General features: G+C 34.9%; 3 pseudogenes; 1 reads left to right on the top strand and 2 right to left on the bottom strand.

Annotated features, from left to right (window-relative positions):
- Positions 1 to 420: 420 nt before the first annotated feature.
- Positions 421 to 5,726, bottom strand: LOC148931937 (uncharacterized; annotated as a pseudogene).
- A 5,211-nt stretch (positions 5,727 to 10,937) lies between these two features.
- LOC125190727 (receptor-like protein 47) lies at positions 10,938 to 13,770 on the bottom strand (annotated as a pseudogene).
- Positions 13,771 to 15,351: 1,581 nt separating this feature from the next.
- Positions 15,352 to 18,070, top strand: LOC125190719 (uncharacterized; annotated as a pseudogene).
- Positions 18,071 to 20,330: the final 2,260 nt, after the last annotated feature.

The raw sequence follows: 20,330 nt of genomic DNA, 5'->3' as shown, positions 1-20,330 counted from the left end.
TATAATTTAATTTAGTAAGAACTACGTTTTTAGTCTCTGGACATTGCACTAACATTATTTGCAGTACTCTTACTAAAAGAATAATTTATGTCTATTATCATAAGACAGAACGATCATTTCGGTTCATTCATTTCTCTTCAAGTATGTGCTGAGATGAGGTCCAAGTAATCGTTGAGGAAAGAAAAAACATAAAATAAAATAATTAAAAAGTGTGTTCAATACAAGCAATTACTTGCCACATAAAATAAAATATAATTTCAAGCTATAATTGTGGCTCCGCCATTGCACGTAAGAAATTAATCACCCAACAGTAACAAACATAGTAACAATCACACATTGGTACAATGAGGCAAATACAGAGTACAACATTACAATATTAGATGCATTAACATACAAGAAAACAACAATGTTTGTCTTGAATCACCTTCTCCTTGGTATTGCTTTCGCTCTCTTTCTTCTCTTCATCTCATTATTATATCCAACACCAAAAAAGAATTCCACCAACCATCTTGGCCTTCCATATCTTACAATCATGTGACCAATTCCAATCCCAACTACAAATCCACATCCATACCCCATCACGACACTTCGCCAACCAAATCCATCTATAAAATCAGACTCATCATCATCTTCTTGCAGCAACAATGGTTTCCCATCGCTCGTATCACATTTTTTCGTCAATGGAAAACCACACAATCCTGCATTTCGCGCATATATCTCATTACCAAATGTGGAAAGTTGAGTGGATTGTGGTATTTTTCCCTCAAAATTATTCATCGAAAGGTTTAACTTCGCAAACAATGTCAGGTTTGCCAATGCACTAGGAATTTCTCCATCCAATTTGTTTGAAGATAAGTCCAGTGACTCAAGCAAACTCATACCCCCAAGAGATGGTGGTATATGTCCCCCGATGGTATTGTGAGACAAATTCAATTACCTAATAGAGTTAAGATTCCCTACCGAAGGTGGAATGCTCCCAGAGAATAGAGAATCTGTTGGAGGATAAGTCGATAGTTGTAAAGGTATCTAGCAATCGCTGCAATAACTGATCCAATCCTTTCAATGTGAGCTTCAACTCTACAAAACTTCGAAACATATTAGTTATGTCATCACCAGTCTGGTTTTCCTTTCCATCTATCATACCTCGAAAGTTCTTGATATATCTATCAGGCAGAGGGCCAACAAATGCATTCTGTGATACATCCATGGGCGGAGGCACGATGGGGCAGGGGGGCCCTTGGGCCCCTCACCCATTTTTATAACTACTATATATGATGCATGTACGCAATATTTAGAATATGGAATGATTGCACAGTTGGTTCTGAATTCTGCCTCTCCACCGTGTGATGTTGAGTTCAATTCCATCCGGTAGCATTTTGGTATTTGGGTCACTATTTCTTCTAGTTTTGTTCATTTATGCTTTATTTATTAATAATATTAGTAATTTTGTTTTAATAATTTAACTTATGATTATAAATAGTCGTATAGTATAATATAATACTAGTAAATTTAATTTTGAAGCTATGTTGTTTTTGATTTAATAGTTGGTACTTGGTTTTTTCATTATCTTGGTTGGTTTGAACTCTTAACATTATTTGATTTTAGCATTTTATTTATTTCTACTTTTTTTAGTAAGATTTTTTAGCTTTTTAGTAGTTCTATAATAGAAAACAACTCTTTGATCTAATAAATAAGAAAATATTTCCTATAATATTAGTAAATATGTGCTATCCTCTAAAAGATCTATTCAGAAATTAATTTTCTCATTATTAAAGAAATAGTATATGAAAAAAGTTAGTGAAAGATATACCTCATTTTTATATTAGAATGTATATGTGTGGTTCATGGTAATGAGTTAGTGTATTGAAAATTATTATTTCAATAAAATTTTAAAAATCTCAGTTAACTTAAGTACCTACTAATTTATTATTTTTCTAATTTTTCTTTAAATAAAAAAAATAAAAGAAGAGACCAACTCATCCTTGTATTAATGCACTTTTTTGGATCTATCATAATACTTTTGTCCATATATAAAATGAAAGTATAGTACTTTTCTCATGTTTCCGCGTCGTTAGCACTGAACACACTCAAGAAATTTTAATGGTAGTTTGGACCCCCATCGCTAATATTCTGGCTCCGCCACTGGATACATCCAAGACTCGCAACTTTGGAAATGGCCGCTCCGTGTTTGAGTTTGAAGCCATCAACATCGTACCATTGAACTTATTTGACCTCAGGATGAGGACGCGAAGTTGAGGGAGTGTTTCCATCCAAAAGGGAAACGCACCTTGAATTTCATTATTACCAATGTCGATGCCCTGCAGATCCTTGCAGTTGACTAGGGTTTGGGGTAGTGTTCCTTCCAATTTGTTTCCATTCCGATTTATTGACTGGAGACTGCAACCCGTTGTGAATGTTGATGGGATGATTTCAGTAAATTTATTTGCACTCAAATGAAGGATAATCAGAGATGTGCTCAAGTTTCCAAAACAATATGGAAGTGCTCCTTCCAAATCATTGTCTGATAAATTGAGGGACCTGAAGGGATTTCAAGTAGCAAATAGATGGTTGAATTTCTCCACTTAAGTTGTTGGAGCGTAGTACTAAAGTAACCAATTTTGATTGGTTCACAAAGGTGGATGGTAATGTACATGTAAGTTCACTTTGTGTTGTGTCAAGTCTAAATTTTGATCAATTTGAAAGCATATTCAATTAAAGAAGGGCAAATTCATTATTTATAATGTGGCAAACAAAAATACTATCTTGACAAAACATTCGGCTACCTAAACAACAAAACATTCGGCTACCTAAACAACGTTGTTTAATACAATTAGTAGTCATGCCTTTAATTTTTATACACGTAAATGTTACGTCAATAAATTCAGAAAACGTAGTACACTAGAATTTTTTATCATGGCACAGTTAAAAAAAATGTCAAAGTTAGAATATAATAGACATATTTATAGACAGATTGAAAGAAATTTTTTATATAATAGATATTATTAAAAGTTGCAAGATTCACTTATGACCAATCATTATGGTTTTCATGAAAATTTGTTCTTAAAACAAAGGATGATCTATAATTTCTCGCAAATAATATGCATTATGGTATTGAAAATACACGTTTACCATAAAAATGTACCAGTATTATTGTATTATAAAGGGGAAAGCACTCTATAAAACATTCAATGGCGTATAATAATAGGAATTATACACAGCCATGCATTACTCAGTACCTTTATAGAGAAATTTATGTGTTTTTATGTGAATTTACAATTTAATTTAAATTATAGGAGTATAACGTTGTAGATTTACAACACGGTTATAAAAAATGGTGTAAGGATATAATAATCAATCCAAAATGGCTATATTTCAAATTTGTATCTCAATATGATATGGACAATACCTTCCTGTATCCCCCATTTTTTGTCTAACTTTTGTCATTTTCGACCGTCCACCATTTATTGTAAACTTTCACTTTTTACCATAAATGGTAATTAGATTCCACAATTCTACTAACTCATTTCGCTCATATTTTATTATACAACTAATATATAAAAATGGATTCACATTCCACTTATAACTTTTTCAAATGATTGGCTAGGAATGGTGGTATGGTGATTGGTGTTATTTTAAGAGGTGGTGACACCCTAACACTCTCCTAATTTGCTATATGAAAAAATGAACTAGCATGAAATTATAAGAATAAATCAACATGAATTATCTAATAAACATCATTCTTTCACCACCTTTGTTGCGATTATGAACCAGCAAAATGAGATAGATAATCATACCGCTTAAGTTATTAAAGTGAAGCCATAGGCCTCCAATTCTTGGGTTACCAATTTCTCTCGGCAATGTCGGTTGCTTGCGATGTTCAAATACACTAACTTATTAAGAATGGAAAAATTCCTTTTGGAATATCACCTGTGAGATTATAAATCATCGACACATACATTTTGTTATCAATCAAGTAATTACTCTAAGTAGCTTGCAGTGTAGCAAACAGATAATATGCACAAGTATAATAGGTTAAAATGTTCGACTTCCACTACAACAAAAAACACCGATAAGGAGTAATAAAATTAATGACACTAATTTGTGTTTCTAAATATACCTTGAACACTTCAAAAAACGTCTCTATTGTTGGTGTCCCAATTAAAATTAGAGGATGCAAATGGAAGTGTCCTAAAAAAGCAGAAGATTAAGTTAATTTGTCCATTCAGGAACGCTTTTCTTTGTGTCCTAAATTATTGTTTATTTTTAAAAGTTTCCAACGAAGGTAATTGCATCTCAATTTCTTGTCCTTAAAAAATAAGTTTTTTTTAGTGTTCGAATAGGACTTGAAAGAGACATGAAATCATACCACTTAAATTATTGTTGTTGAGCCACAAGTATCTAAGGAGTGTCATGTTTCAGATCTCTTCGGGCACTGTTCCATCGAAATTGTTTACTTCCAGTTGCACTCCTCCAATTTATTAAGATGACCAATCTCTTTAGGAATATGACCTGTACAGATATAAAATTTCGATATTCGTAAAATATAAGACTTGTAGTTGTAAGTAAGAGACTAGGATCATACCACTTAAAGCATTGCTATGAAGGAACAATCCTAACATTGTTGTTAAGTTCCCAATTTGTGGTGATAATGGTCCACTTAGTTCATTGGCAGAAAAGTCGACATATTGCAAGGAGGGCATGCTGAAAATAGTTGCTGGCAATGTGCCATTTAATATGTTGGAACTCATGTACAATCCTTGTAAACGAGTTAGACCACCAATCTCTTTTGGTATGTCAGTTATCATATTAGGAAATTAACAAAATGACATTAGAAAGATAATTTCAATACCAATCAAGTCAAAACATTATGAAAGAGCATAAGATAAGTTCTTACCACTTAACTCGTTGATAATAACGTTCAACCTTTTAAGCATTGTCAAGTTCCCGATCACTCTTGGCATGTTGCCTGTCAGTTAATTGCATCAAATCAACATCCAATTATATATACTCAAATGTAATTAAGCATAGAATTAAGTTATATAATTAAATAGAATATGATATGAAAATTATTAAGACTATAAAGATAAGATCTTACCACTTAAATTGTTGGCACCCAAGTATAACTCTTGAAGCAATGTCAAGTTTCCAATTTGTGTTGGCATGTGTCCAGTAAAACTGTTGCTATGTAAAGAAAGATACTCAAGATTTGAACACTGCCCCAAACTGGATGGTATTTCGCCATACAACTCGTTGTAAGAAATACGAAGTCTCTTGAGCCTATGGAGATTGTGTTTGCACATATCAAACGGTAGACTACTAAACAAACTATTATTCCTTAAATTCACAACTTCTAAAGTTGACATGTTGAAAATAGATAGGGGGATAGGACCATGAAAAGAGTTCTCACTCAAATCTAAAGAAACGAGAAAAGAAAGATTTTTTATTTCTGGTGGAATGGTTCCGACAAGACCCATGCTCGATATATTCAACTGAGTCACCCTGTGATAGCGAGAATTACAAGTAACTCCAATCCAACTACAAATATTTCTCTCACTACTCCAATTTTTGGTCAGTATATTATGAGGGTCTAAAGAGATTCGAGATTTGAAGGCGGTAAGTGAAGATCGATCAGTGTTGATATCTGAGTTGGCTGAGCTATAAAATATCAGACACTGAAGAAGTAAGAGTGAAGTTATAAGGTGGTAGAGATGGGAAATTCTATCCATTATGCTTGATTCTAAAAGTAGTAATATGTGGTGGGTAGACAAGATATGAGCTACCACTATATATACACATTGTTTTTGTTTGTTACAAATCCAAGTAAAAAATTTACTCCACCTGTCCATCAATAAATGTCTAGTTTGTTTTACAACTTTTGGTAATGAATCCCACATTTCACTAATAAATTTAATCTCACTTCACATTTTATTATAAAACTAATACTCCCTTCGTCCCATAAGAATATGCACTCTTTCCTTTTAGTCCGTCCTACAAGAATATGCAATTTCTAATTTTGGAAACTCTTTTTATCTCTAATAAGGTGAGACTCATTCTTCACTAACAATACTTTAATTACCTTTTCTCTCTACCTCTATCTCACTTTATCAATTTTACATTAAAACTCATTTTGAACCCAAAATGCATATTCTTTGTAAAAGAAGGGAATATATAAGAATATGACTCACCTTCCACTAACCCTTTTTGCTCACTATTCATTACGTTTCTTAAAATCCATTTCCGGTCAAACTAGAACTTCTATTGGTAAAGTGATAGATTACTTCCACATAAAATAGCCATATTCTTTTTTTATTTTGAGTCATACACTACAACTAGTATGTATCTGTTTATGTAATAAGTTTCTCTATTTAGTGAGATGAGTCTATTTTAATTTAATAATAATTTAATCACTTTTCTTCTCTCTCTTTCACTCCCTCCGTCCACGATTAAGAGTCTCATTTCTATATGGCACGGGTTTTAAGAAATATTAAAAAAAGTGAGTGAAAGATAGTTAGTGGAATAGGGGTCCCACTTGTATATATTAGTTTTAAATGATATGTGAGTGGTATGAGTTAGTGGAATGTGGGGTCTCTTTACCATTTATGGTAATTATGAACCGGGACTCTTATTTGTGGACGGACAAAAATGAAAAAACGAGACTCTTATTCGTGGACGGAGGGAGTATTTTGTTAATTTTATATTAAAACATGTAATGTCTATCAGACTATTATTTTAATGGGAGGTAGTATTTGCTGGGGTTTGGAGCCCCTTGCACAGCGGAAGACATGTACAAAACAAATAAATCAGATACGAATCTATTTGATCGATTATGCGATTAATCAATTCACATGTTAAACAGTAATTGCATGCTAGAACGCAAATAATTCATGCTTGTAGAAAGTAAATCCTAAAACATGAATTCTACGGTTTAGAGTTACCGATTTGATTCTCCAAAGAATCGTCGATTGCTCGCGCCTTCTCCACGTGATGATCTTCAATACTAGACTACGGATCTTCTGACTGGTTCCCGAACTGTATCTCGATATCAGGGTGGGCTGATCTTATCAAAATACTAGGACTCGAATAAAGAAGACAGAAGAAATCCTTTTGGAAAAAGGAGTGGAATTCAAAAATTCCTACAGCTGGGGAAGCTGAAATTTTTGAAAATTACAAATAATGAAATTGTGATTTTTCTGTCTCATTTATTCTCCTATTTATATTAAGTTCCTTATGGGCCCAGACAGGGATCTATGGAAGGTTTTGGATATGGACTCGCCCAATTAGCTTTTTACTAATTAAATTGAACCCACAATTTAATACAAGCTTATATTGGAATATTACGAGCAGCCACTACAGAAGTAATATTGCACTCCCCATCCAAATCCGAAATTACAAGTAATCCGGGTTTTCATTATTTATATTATTTATTTCCCGCGCTTAAGATATAAATGTCCATTAATTAATTAATGTCTGCTATGGACTTAATTAATTAACATCTTATTAATTCCAAGAGTGGACTTAGCAAGAAACACTTATTTATTATTCATAGAGTAATAAAACTCCAACTGACCAGTTTCCGAATAATAAAACCTTGTTCGAGCTCCTCTTGAGGACATTATCAAACGAGACTCACCTCGTGCGCGATTCAACATAATAGCAATCCTAGCACCGCTAGATATTAATCACCATTACCCAATATATCAGGATTATTGGGTTGCGAAAAACCCGCACCATTTGATAAGTCAAAGTAGTGCATAATCAATACCGTATGCTCAATGCTAACGTATGTAGATTAAGAAATAGTATTTTATCAAGACCTAGTCTTTCAGTAGATAGCATAAAGACACGTCTTGCTGTTAGATCCATTCAGTGCTATACCACACCAACGTCATCTTATTTCAGAAAGGCTTAGAAATAATCGGACTGACATTGCAACCTTTGACGATAGGTAGTCTAAGCCTATCTGGGTTGTGAAATTCTTCTTTTTCTTTTGCAAAGCATTGCATAGAACCGATTGTGTTACCTTAAAGTGGACGACGCCCACAACCAGTCTACTAAGCAAAAGACTTAGACTTTGTTTGCTTCTTATACATTTAAATGTTTATAAAACATCTTATAAATGCATAAGCAAACACAATATAATAATATACTGATTCTATTCGTGCGAAACTGCTCGAATAATACTGAATCGGGTTAAAAGTGGATTATAGAGTTTTACGTATACAAGCAAGATTCTATTCGAGCGAAACTGCTCGAAACATGCTTTTCAGTATACCAAACCTAACAGTATTAAATTTTCAAAATATTCCTAAAATGAATTTATTAACAGTTTAACACACATAATTGTAATAATGTGATTAAGGATTGATAGCTCTTTAGACTTCAAAGTCAAGTCAATGGGCCAAAGGTCATCTAGAAGATTTGTAAAGTTGTATTCCCATTAGCAATCATTCACGTCATGAGGAAGCGATGGGTTGTTATAATGTGAACTAAAGTAGAAGACAATGACAAGAAGATGAACTAATTAAATTTATCATTAAAATATTTTACAAATTTAATATTTTTTATTTACTAAAATTAGTCTCATTTATGAACAGGAGGAATTATAATGACCTGATAAAGTATGAGAGATAAGAAGAAAATATGGATGAAATATGAGAAAAAATGGATAGAGGCAAAGTAAAAAATATATATAAAGTATGGGAGAGAAAATGCATATTCTCAACTGAAAATATGGATAAAATAAAAATATAGATAAAGTACGAGAAACGGTGAAAATATAGCATTTCAATTTTAGAAGGGCAAAACTATATTCTCTACTACTAGAAAAGTCATATTTTCCTATTTTAGTTCATCCAAAAATATTAGTTTTCTTTCAATTTTTGCAATACGGCCAGCCAATTTTTCTCAATCTCTCCTATTTTTCTTAGTCTCTTAATTGTTTGATTATAGCAACAATGCTTCAATTTTTTTTTTTTTTTTCAGTAGTATAAGGGAATGGGGGGCCCTATATATTGAAGGGAAAGTTAAGGGAAACTGTCTACTAAAATCATACTCTATCCATCTCTTGAAAATAAAAACTTTCGAAAGACACTTAATATAAATTAACAAAATAAGAAAAAGATGAAGACAAAAAGTGATTGAAATATTGTTAGTAGAGAATAAGATTCATCCTATTAGAAAAAAAACTTACTAAAAATCAAAGAGGATTAATTTTGTCAACCCACCAAAGTGACAAAAAGAAACTATTTTTGGAAGGAGAAAATTAACCATAACAATTTCTTAATAACAAAGAAAAGTTGATTTGGTAGTCTTGATTTAGAGGATTACAATGCTACAATGAAATAAGTTTTGTTATTCAGTTTATGTGATGTTAGTTTTATAAATTCAATAATGGATTCAAACTCTATTCTGAATACTTGAAAATTATTAAATCAATTTTACAAACCTTCTGATCAATGTCATACGTTTCAAAATAAATAAATGGCATATCTTAATCTCATAAAGTATACAGTCAAGAGTACTTTACTTTCAGTGAAAGATTAGATTGATAAATGAGTATTTGAAGATCGAACGATCAAAACAAGCTCAAAGAGGAAATATCCACAAGCACTATTTGGAAGGGAAAGAGACAAATCATATTAGAATTGAAGAAGGAAGTCTACCTGCCAAAGAAGAAAGTTTATTTGATTTACTTTGATTTGATTTGTTTTAATTTATTTTTAGTTGTATCCAGACATATTGTGTAGAATTTTATTATTATACACCTTTCATCTCATAAAAATATAGACATATAAAATAGTAAAAAAATTAATACACCATTAGTAGTAGATTATTGATTCCTAAGCAATAAAATGAAACTAATGCTAAAAAGCTGATAAGAAAAATAATAAAAGAAATAAAAGAAGTTGCAACTTGCAACTAAATTTTTATAAGAACTTTATTACTTACTTGCAGAAAGGCAAATTATTCAAAAAAAATAAAAAAAAATGAATTCAAATGATAAAAGGCGGTGAACACTTAGCAGTATTTATACAATAAAAATGAAAATGAAGAAGAATCGGCAATTAAACGCAGCTGTATTTGGTGTACATCAGTCTCTACTGTGGTTGAGACATAGCAGAGGATTCTTCCCCATCCATCGACGAAATAATGTTCGTATTTTCGTTTTGATAATCCACAAAATGATATCTATATTTACTTTTTTAGTTTTCGGTTAGAGGACTAACTCATTGCACTCGCATTACTCCACTCATTAAAAAAGTGGAAATTCACATTCTATTAACCTTTTCCACTCATTTTCTTTCACATTCTTAAAACTAGAGCCAAGTCAAAGTGAGACTTTAAACCGTGGACGGATTGAGAATAATAATAATAATAATTATTATTATAATAATTAGATTTATTATTATAGTAAATAGTTAGATTTATAATAGTCATACTTTTTTTTAATTATATTATTTATTAATTAATAACTTTTTAAGAAAGATCTAATGTAATTTAAAGTTATGGATCATCTTAATTTATGATTATGATAACGATTATTATTATAAAAATCTTATTTTAACTATTATGTTAATTACTTAGTTTAATTTAATGCATCAATATAAATTCCAAAATTCAAGCACTCTCTTTGATTTTTTTCAGACATTAACATGATTCATATTTTTCAGTGACCATAATATCTAACAACATTATTTTTGTGACTCGCTACAAATTATATGCTGAGTTATAATCCTCACTCAGCATAAATATTAGTACAAATAATCAAAGAAATTAAGAAACTAATTTATAACAATTTCCTTAGCCTAGTTCACAGCTTGTGGATTTGATTTTATTTTCTATGGCCATCCTTAGGCATTGATAAGAAGTCAAAAAGTTCATGACTAGTTTCAATTATATTAAAGTAAATTATAAGAATATTATTACTTGAAATACTATCCTTAATAAAGTAGTAGGCAGTATTCAACTGTAGAAGTAGACATACAATTACTAAAGGATAGGAAAAACACATGCAAAGAGAAGGCAAGCCTTACTACAACATATAATCAAGATAGATAGCTTTATTCCCACTACTGTCTTCTGACTTGATTTCTCACAACTCTTCTTCCTACATCCCTTCTCTTCTTGTTTTTGCGGAGGCTGACTATCTTCTCATAAACATCCTCAATTTTCTCAAAGTGTCTCTCTCTGAAGCTTCGGCAAAATATGAGCACCCAAAGAAAGCTTCCGAAGCCCACAACATAACCAGCAGCAGCAAACACATAATCCCACTCAATCTTTGTCTCCCCATGTGATTTCACATTTGGCGGTGAAACATGAGCCTTTGGGCAGCTAACGCTGAGAGGGAGGCCACATAAACCTATGTTTCCTATAAAGCAATCACTGGGGAATGTTTGGATTTGAGGGCCAATTGGAATCTCTCCGACGAGCTTGTTGTGGGATACATTCATCACCTAAAGGAATGTGAGCCCTGCTATCTCCTTAGGTATCTTCCCCGCTAACTGGTTCACTGAGAGGTCCAGTACTCCAAGCCCCATCAAGTTACTCAACGATTTAGGGATTGTTCCTGTGAGACTATTGTGGGATAAGTTGAGAAGATAAAGTCCGTTGAGCTCAACCAACGAGTCAGGGATGCCTCCTTGGAAACTATTGCAAGATAAGTCGATGGATGTAAAGTCTGGCCAAATCTTGACAAGATTCCGCTCCGCCCCTTTGATGATTAGTGATACCTCTTCTTTGTATCCCGTTGAGCTATTGAAATTTGGGACCGCGAAAGCCAAGTTTTTGTTACTCATCCTTGCGACAGTATCTCTCATCATCTGTCTCCAACCTGAAAACCTCAAAGAATCCACATTGCCACTTAAGTTATTGTTAGCTATGTCGATAATTTGAAGATTTGGCCAGCTCTTGTTACATCTCAGCTCTCCATGGAATCTGTTGTCACGCAACACAAGCACGCGCAAGCTCAACGGAAGCATGCATGGGAAAGGACCTTCCAACATGTTGCCTCCAACATCCATGGCCTTCAACATTTTGCAATTTTTCAGAGATGGTGGAACTTCCCCGATTAAATTGTTGTTGTTGAGATCCAGATACTGTAGGCTACAATTGGCAGCAAAGTTTGGGACACAGCCCGAGATGTTGTTTCTTCCTAAATTAAGGGCAGGAAGATTCTTCACTAGGCAGAGAGGTATATTACCATGTAAGTTATTGACAGACAAGTCGAGAATTTGAAGGTATGTAGCTTTGCAAAGGGAGGTTGGAACTGTTCCGCTTAGCTTGTTGTAGGATAAGTTCAACACTGTTAACGAACTGCAATTCGCTAAGGAAAGTGGAACATCCCCAACTAAATTGTTGTCGTGCAAATCTAATGACATTAGTTTGCACTTGGGAGAGAACTTATCCAGGATCCGACCACTGATGTTATTCCTCCCTAGACTGAGCACAAAACTGTTTTCAAACAGACAACGGGGGAATGCTACCGCTCAGGTAATTAACGGACAAGTCAAGAACAACAAAGCTTGCAGCCTTGCAAAAGAAGGCCGGAATTGATCCAGACAAGCTATTGTTCCTGAGTGATACTCTTGCATCAGTTCCGGTTTCAAGAATCCCAAACTTCTCAAAATAATTATTTGAGAAATCCACATTTGTAGGATATTTCAGCATTGAGAGTGAGGGAAACTCGCCGCGAAGCTGGTTTGAGTGCAAGTCCAGGAAATGGAGAGAGGATGGAATTTTATAAGGCTTTTGGAAACCAACTAGCATATTACAAGAAAAGTTCAAATAGGTAAGTGATCTGTTTCCGATTTCCCAAATCCAACTAGGAATTTCCCCTGCAATCTTGTTATCCGAAAGGTCCAGGTGATCCAATGAGGATTGGCTTACTGGGAAAGGGTTTGAACTTAAACGTGACAAGTTGTTTTTCGAAAGAGTTAGAACTCGAAGGTTGGGAATTAGGCTTAGAATCTTGTCCAACTGAAAAGTGTCATTGAACAAGTTGTCAGAAAGATCTACGACACTGAGATTTGTAGCTTGATGAAAGAGTCGGGAAGGCTCTCCAATCGATTGCGACTCAAATCTAAGACAGAAAGCTGAGTAATATTTACAATAGCAAATTCATCCAGTTTCGCACTAAATTGGTTGTGTTGGAGGTCAATCCAACCTAGTGAAGGTATGCTAAAGATAGATATGGGAATGCTACCACTTAGTGAATTGTATCTTAAATTAATAACCTCAATTTTTGCAAAACCTTCAAAGTGGCCTGAAGAAATTGAGCCGCTGAAGAAGTTGTCTGCCATCACCAGATGAACAAGCTGTGTCAGATTGCTGAGCGTGGAAGGAATTGCGCCACTGAATCTGCAACGAGACAGGTCCAAAGAAGACAATGTTTTAAGATTGGAAATGTTGTGTGGTAAAGAACCTGAGAATGAATTGTCTGCCAAGCTCAGCTCTTCCAGGTATTTGAGTCTGAAAAGACTCGACGACTCGTTTAGTCCACCTGAGACGCCCATAGTCGAGTCGCAGATGGATAACATGGCCTGTGTTGTCGCACTCCACACCCTTCCAAAAGCAACAATCATCCTTTTGATTCCAGTGCACCAGTATTTCTGAATAAGATGAATTGAACACCAGTTCATTCTTCAACTCAAGCAACAAAGTTTTCTCATTCTCTAAGCAATATTGTGTTTGAGCATGCGTAGCATTTGGTGTGGTAAATTTTGGTGAAAGTAGAAAGATGAAAAGTAATTGCAAAAGCAAAGAAACAGCCATTGAAGTGGAATGATATTGTGTTAGTGCATAAAAAGTGTAGATTTATGGAGTTGCACATTTGACTTCAAGTCTTCCATTAATCATTCCTAGAGTCTTTGTGGAGCCATTATCTTTAATGCCAACTATAATCCTTATTGGCATTTACTTTGAATCTACTCTCCTCGTCCACAATCAAAAGGCTCATTTTGATTCCGTACGAATTTTAAGAAATTGTTTTATTTTATAAAAGAAATAGATGGAAAAGTTAATGGAAGATGAACCTCATCATTCTTAAATTGTAGACGTCCCAAAATGATAAAATAATGGGTCATTCATTCGTTGATGGAAGGAGTAATATATATAGTCATACACACACTTGATTGATCAAGTCTTCCAAACATTAATAATGACAGTGACGAGTGATGATTTGCAAACATATCCCTTTCAGTTGGGGGGACATTAGCCTCTAAAACAAATTGGCAAAATTGCTATTAAAATTGCCTTAAAAGTGAAGGTGATTTGGCAAAATCGGCATTGACGTAGCAATAAAAAAGGCGTCATATCTATCCAAATCAGGCTCATGGGAAAAATTATTATGCTCAATTTGTTATTTTATCATGATTTTGAAGTTAATGAGAAAGTGAACAAATCAACACTTGATTTTATGTAATGTGTAAAATTAACGACGTCAATAACAATTTATGTATTAGAAACAAACTACATGCGTAAAAAAAATAATGCTTACGTGGCCTGAACAAGAGCGATGCTCACAAATCATCCTCGCATAAGATATGTAGCATAATGCTTCTTGTAAAATGCATATCTTTACCTCATAAAACATACATAGTTAATGATTTTTGTAATTTACTTCTAACAAAGAGAATGTGATAACTTCGAAACCATCAATTGAGTTTTTCAGCTCCACACATTTACATGTTAAATAATCAAACCAATAATTGCAACTAAATAATCACTCTTGCAATAAAAGAATAAACTATAAGCATATCCAGAAAAAGCAGCAACAGATCAAGTGCTAACCTGTTCCACATGTGTGGCTATTCCTCAAATTATATAAGACTTCAGATTTGGGGAACTCTTCGGACCGCGTTTCCTCCTTGGACCCGAGCTGCTGACCGCACATGAGAGGCGTTAACGAGCTCAGAATATTCTTCGGTTGAAAGCATTTTGGCCGCCTTAGGGTGGGAGAGTAGAAGCTTCGAGACGAGATATCCTGCAATAGACAATGACACATTTTATCATTTTGGGTCGTCTACATTATAAAACATAACCATTTATATTTTTGGTAAGTGGACCACGTACTTAACTCTATTGTAAAAATGATCAGGTCCACCTTTTTCTAACTTTTTTCATCTATTCCCTTTACAAAATATTTTTTTTTTTAAAATTTGTGCTGAAAAAAATAAGCCTTTTAATAGTGAGTGCGAAGAGTAGATTCAAAGTAAACGACATTAAAGATTACAATTGGCATAAGATAATGACTACACAAAGACTAGGAATGATCAAAGGAAGACTTGAACTCAAGTGAGCAACTCCATAAATCTACAGTTTTTCTACACTAGCACTATCTATTATTCCACTTCAATGGCTATTTCTTTGCTTTTGCAATTACTTTTCACCGTTCTACTTTCACCAACATTTGCCAAACCAAATTCCACTCATGCTCACACACATTTCTTAGAGAATGAGAAAAGTATGCTGCTTGAGTTGAAGAATCAATTGGTATTCGATTCATTTTATTCGGAAATACTGGTGCACTGGAATCAAAAGGATGATTGTTGCTCTTGGGAGGGTGTGGAGTGTGACGACGTAGGCCATGTTATCCGTCTGCAACTCAACGATGAGGGCCTCTCAGATAGATTAAACGAGTCGTCGAGTCTTTTCAGACTCAACTACTTGGAAGAGCTGAGTTTGGCAGGCAACTTGTTCACAGGTTCGATACCACACAACATTACCAATCTTAAAAGATTGTCTTCTTTGGACCTGTCTTATTGCAATTTTAGTGGCGCGATTCTTTCCACGCTCAACAATCTGACACAACTTGTTCATCTGGAGATGGCATACAACTTCTTCAGCGGCTCAATTTCTTCCGGCCACTTTGAAGGTTTTTCAAAAGTTGAGTATATTGACTTAAGGTACAATTCACTTAGAGGTAGCATTCCCATATCTATCTTTAATTTACCTTCACTACGTTGGATTTACCTCCAACACAACCAACTTAGTGGGAAAGTGGATGAATTTGCTATTGTAAATATATCTCAGCTTTCTTCATTAGATTTGAGCAGTAATAGACTGGAGAGCCCTATTCCTAACTCTTTCATCAAGCTTCAAAGTCTCAAACTTCTTAGTCTTTCTGAAAACTTGTTCAATGATACTATTCAACTGGACAAGTTTCTAAGCCTTCCCAACCTTAGATATCTAAGTCTTTCGAACAACATCTTGTCAAATTCGAGTTCACAAAGTTTCCATGTAAACCAGTCCTCCTTGGACTTCTTGGACCTTTCGGATAACTTGATTGCAGGGGTATTCCTAGTTGGATCTGGGAAATTGGAAACGGGTCACTTTACGATTTGTGACCTTTCTTGTAACATGCTGGTTGGTCTCCAAAAGCCTTATCACATCCCCACTTCACTCCGGTTTCTGGACTTGCACTCAAACCAGCTTGGGGGAGAATTTCCCAACCTTGTAGGTCTAAGTCTTTTCCACAACAACTTGTCATTTTCGGGTTTTAACAGTTCCCCTGTATTCCAATCCTCCTTAGAGTTGTTGGACCTTTCGGATAATATGATTGCTGGGGAAATTCCTAATTGGATCTGGGAAATCAGAGACGGGTCACTAAAATATTTGAACCTTCTTGTAATATGCTGGTTGGTCTCCTAAAGCCTTATCACATCCCCTCTCTCTCGCCGCTAAATTCAGCTAATATGGATTTCTCAAATAATCATTTTGATCAGTTTGGAATTCTTGAAACTGGAAATGATTCTGCTCCCTTTGGATATTCAGAATTTTCACTCAGAAACAACAGCTTTTTTGAATCAATTCCAACCTTTCTTTTGCACGGCTGCAACCTTTTATGTTCTCGACTTGTCTGTTAATCACCTGAGCGGTAGCATTCCCCATTGTCTATTGGAAAACACCGTTATGCTCAATCTAGGGGGAAATAACATCAGTGGTTGGGATCCCAGATAAAATTTCTCCCAGTTGGGAACTAACGTCATTAGATTTGAGCGACAACAATATAGTAGGGGATGTTCCACTTTCCTTGGCGAATTGCAGTTCGTTAACAATCTTGAACTTATCCAACAACAAGCTAAGCGGAACAGTTCCAACCTCCCTTTGCAAAGCCACATACCTTCAAATTCTTGTCTTGTCTGACAATAACTTACATGGTAATATACCTCTCTGCCTAGTGAAGAATCTTCTTGCCCTTAATTTAGGAAGAAATAACATCTCGGGCCGTGTCCCAAACTTCACCGCCAATTGTACCCTACAATATCTGGATCTCAACAACAACAATTTAATCGAGGAAGTTCCACCATCTCTGAAAAATTGCAAAATGCTGAAGGCCATGGATGTTGGAGGCAACATGTTGGAAGGTCTTTTCCCATGCATGCTTCCATTGAGCCTGCGCGTGCTTGTGTTGTGCGGCAACAGATTCCATGGAGGGCTAAGATGTAACAAGAGCTGGCCAAATCTTCAAATTATCGACATAGCTAACAATAACTTCAGTGGCAATGTGGATTCTTTGAGGTTTTCAGGTTGGAGGCAAATGATGCGAGATACCGTCACAAAGCTGAGTTACAAAAACTTGGCTTTCGCTTACCCATATTCCAATAGCACGATGGGATACAAAGAAGAGGTATCACTAACAATCAAAGGGGCGGAGCGGAATCTTGTCAAGATTTGCCCAGACTTTACATCCATGGACTTATCTTGCAATAGTTTCCAAGGAGGCATCCCCGACTCATTGGGTGAACTCAACGCACTTTATCTTCGCAACTTATCCCACAATAGTCTCACCGGAACAATCCCTAAATCATTGAGTAACTTGACGGGGCTTGGAGCACTGTGAAATGTGAAATCAGATGGGACAACAGAGATTGATTGGGATTATTTGTTTGTTGTGGCTGGTTATGTTGTGGGCTTTGGAAACTTTCTATGGGTGCTCATATTTCGCCGAAGCTTCAGAGAGAGATACTTTGAGAAAATTGAGGATGATTTTGAGAAGATAGACAATCTCCGCAAAAAGAAGAAGGGAAAGGATGGAGGAAGAAGAGTTGTGAGAAATCAAGTCACAAGGTAGTAGTGTTTGCAATAAACCTATCTATCTTGATTCTATGTTGTACTAAGGCTTGCCTTCTCTTTGCATGAGTTTTCAGATACTTTGTGATTGTGTGTGTACTTCTTTATTAAGGATAATATTTCAAGTATAATAATCTAATAATTTATTTTAACATGATTGAAACATGAGTTAAAACTAGTCCTAAAATTAGCCAACAACATAAAATCAAGATAGATAGTTGAAATATAAGATTATTATATTACAATCATGCATAAAAATATAACAACTAAAAATAAGAACATGCTTCGAAAACAAAAACGCATGCATACATGAATTTCACAAAATTTAAATCCAAATAATCCGAGCCAAAGACTGGCTCTGATACCAATTGAAGGGGTTGACAGCGGAAGCGCTCACATAAATCAATTACATAATAATTCTGATCTATTTAGCATATTATTTAGACAAATTCTATTCGCGTAATTATCACATGTATCATGCTCATAACTCATATAAAACATGCTTTAAATTAATTGAAACCTAAAACATGCTTTTCTAGGCTATAGCCATTATACCTTGATGATTCTCCAAAGAATCGAAGATAGCTAGCGCCTTCTCCACGTGAAGATCTTTAGTACAAAACCACGGATCTTTTATCTGGTTCCCAGACTGTAAACTGATATCAGGGTGGGCTGATCTCACCAGTGAACTAGGACTTAAATAAAGAAGACAGAAATCCTTTCCCACGGAGGAGAAGAAAAATCGTCCCTCTTCTATGTAGAGAGGAGGACGAAAATTTTGGAAGAAAACAAGTGAATTTTCTGTCTCCTTTATTCTCCTATTTATAATAAGTCACATATTGGGCCAAGACAAGGATCTATGGAAGGCTTTGGATATGGGATATTGCACCCAATTTAATATTGCACTCCCCATCCAAATCCAAAATTATAAGTACTTCGGGTTTCCATTACTTGATATTTATTTCCCGCGCTTAAGATAGAAACATCCATTAATTAATTATCGTCTGCTATGGACTTAATTAATTAATATCTTATTTATTCCAAGAGAGGACTCAGCAAGAAAATCTTATTTATTATTCATAGAGTAATTAAACTCCAACTAGCTAGGTTCCGAATAATAAAACCTTATTTCAAGCTTCTCTTGAGGATGTTATCAAATGAGACTCACCTCGCGCACGATTCAACATAATAGCAATCCTAGCACCGCTATATATTAATCACCACTACCCAATATACCAGGCTTATTGGGTTGCGAAAGACCCGCACCATTTGGTAAGTCAAAGTAGTGCATAATCAATACCGTATGCTCAATGCTAACGTACATTGATTAAGAAATAACAATTTACAAGACCTCGTCTTTCAGTAGATAGCATAAAGACTGTCTCGCTGTTAGATCCATTTAGTGCTATACCACACCAACGTCATCTTATTTCAGTAAGGCTTAGAAATAATCGGACTAAAATTGCAACCTTTCACGATAGGTAGTCTAAGCCTATCTAGGTTGTGAAATTCTTATTTTTCTTTGTTTAGAACTGACCGTGTTACCTTAAAGTGAACGACGCCCACAAACCGGTCTACTAAATCAAAGACTTAGACTTTGTTAAGTTACTTATACATTTAAACATGTAATAAACATCCATTAAATGTAAAACATAACACCATTATGACAAAAATAATCTGTTTATTCCTTTGGAAAATAAAATGAGAGTTTTAACAGTATTCAATCACTCGAAAGGTGATTTCTAGTATACAAACTCTAACAATCTCCCACTTATACTCAAAACAGCTTTCGAGTATACAAAAAAAATGTGCACTACGTCTAATTTCCCACTTATACTGAAAGCGAGTTGAGGTCTCGAGCGAGTCGAACTCTCATTCCTTCTACATGGCGCTCGAACGGTTTGACCGCCAATGCCTTAGTAAAAGGATCTGCCAGGTTGTTCTCTGACGCAATCTTGCCCACTTGTATGTCTCCTCTCTGCACTATATCTCTGATGATATGATACTTCCTTTCAATGTGTTTGCTCGCTTTGTGAGCTCTTGGTTCCTTCGAATTTGCCACAGCACCAGAATTGTCACAATAAATGGTGATGCTCTTGGGCAGATTAGTAACCACACCTAAGTCCATAAGAAAGTTCTTGAGCCATACAGCCTCCTTTGCAGCTTCGGAAGCGGCCACATATTCGGCTTCCATGGTAGAGTCTGCAATGCATTTCTACTTTACACTCTTCCAAATTATGGCTCCACCTCCTAAGGTAAAC

This window comes from Salvia hispanica, chromosome 2 (genome assembly GCF_029641045.1).
Source record: "Salvia hispanica isolate PSC_SH4W2 chromosome 2, Shi_PSC_v1, whole genome shotgun sequence".
NCBI lineage: Eukaryota > Viridiplantae > Streptophyta > Magnoliopsida > Lamiales > Lamiaceae > Salvia > Salvia hispanica.
Note: the sequence above shows the minus strand (reverse complement) of the source record. Positions and strands in the feature narration are given on the sequence as shown.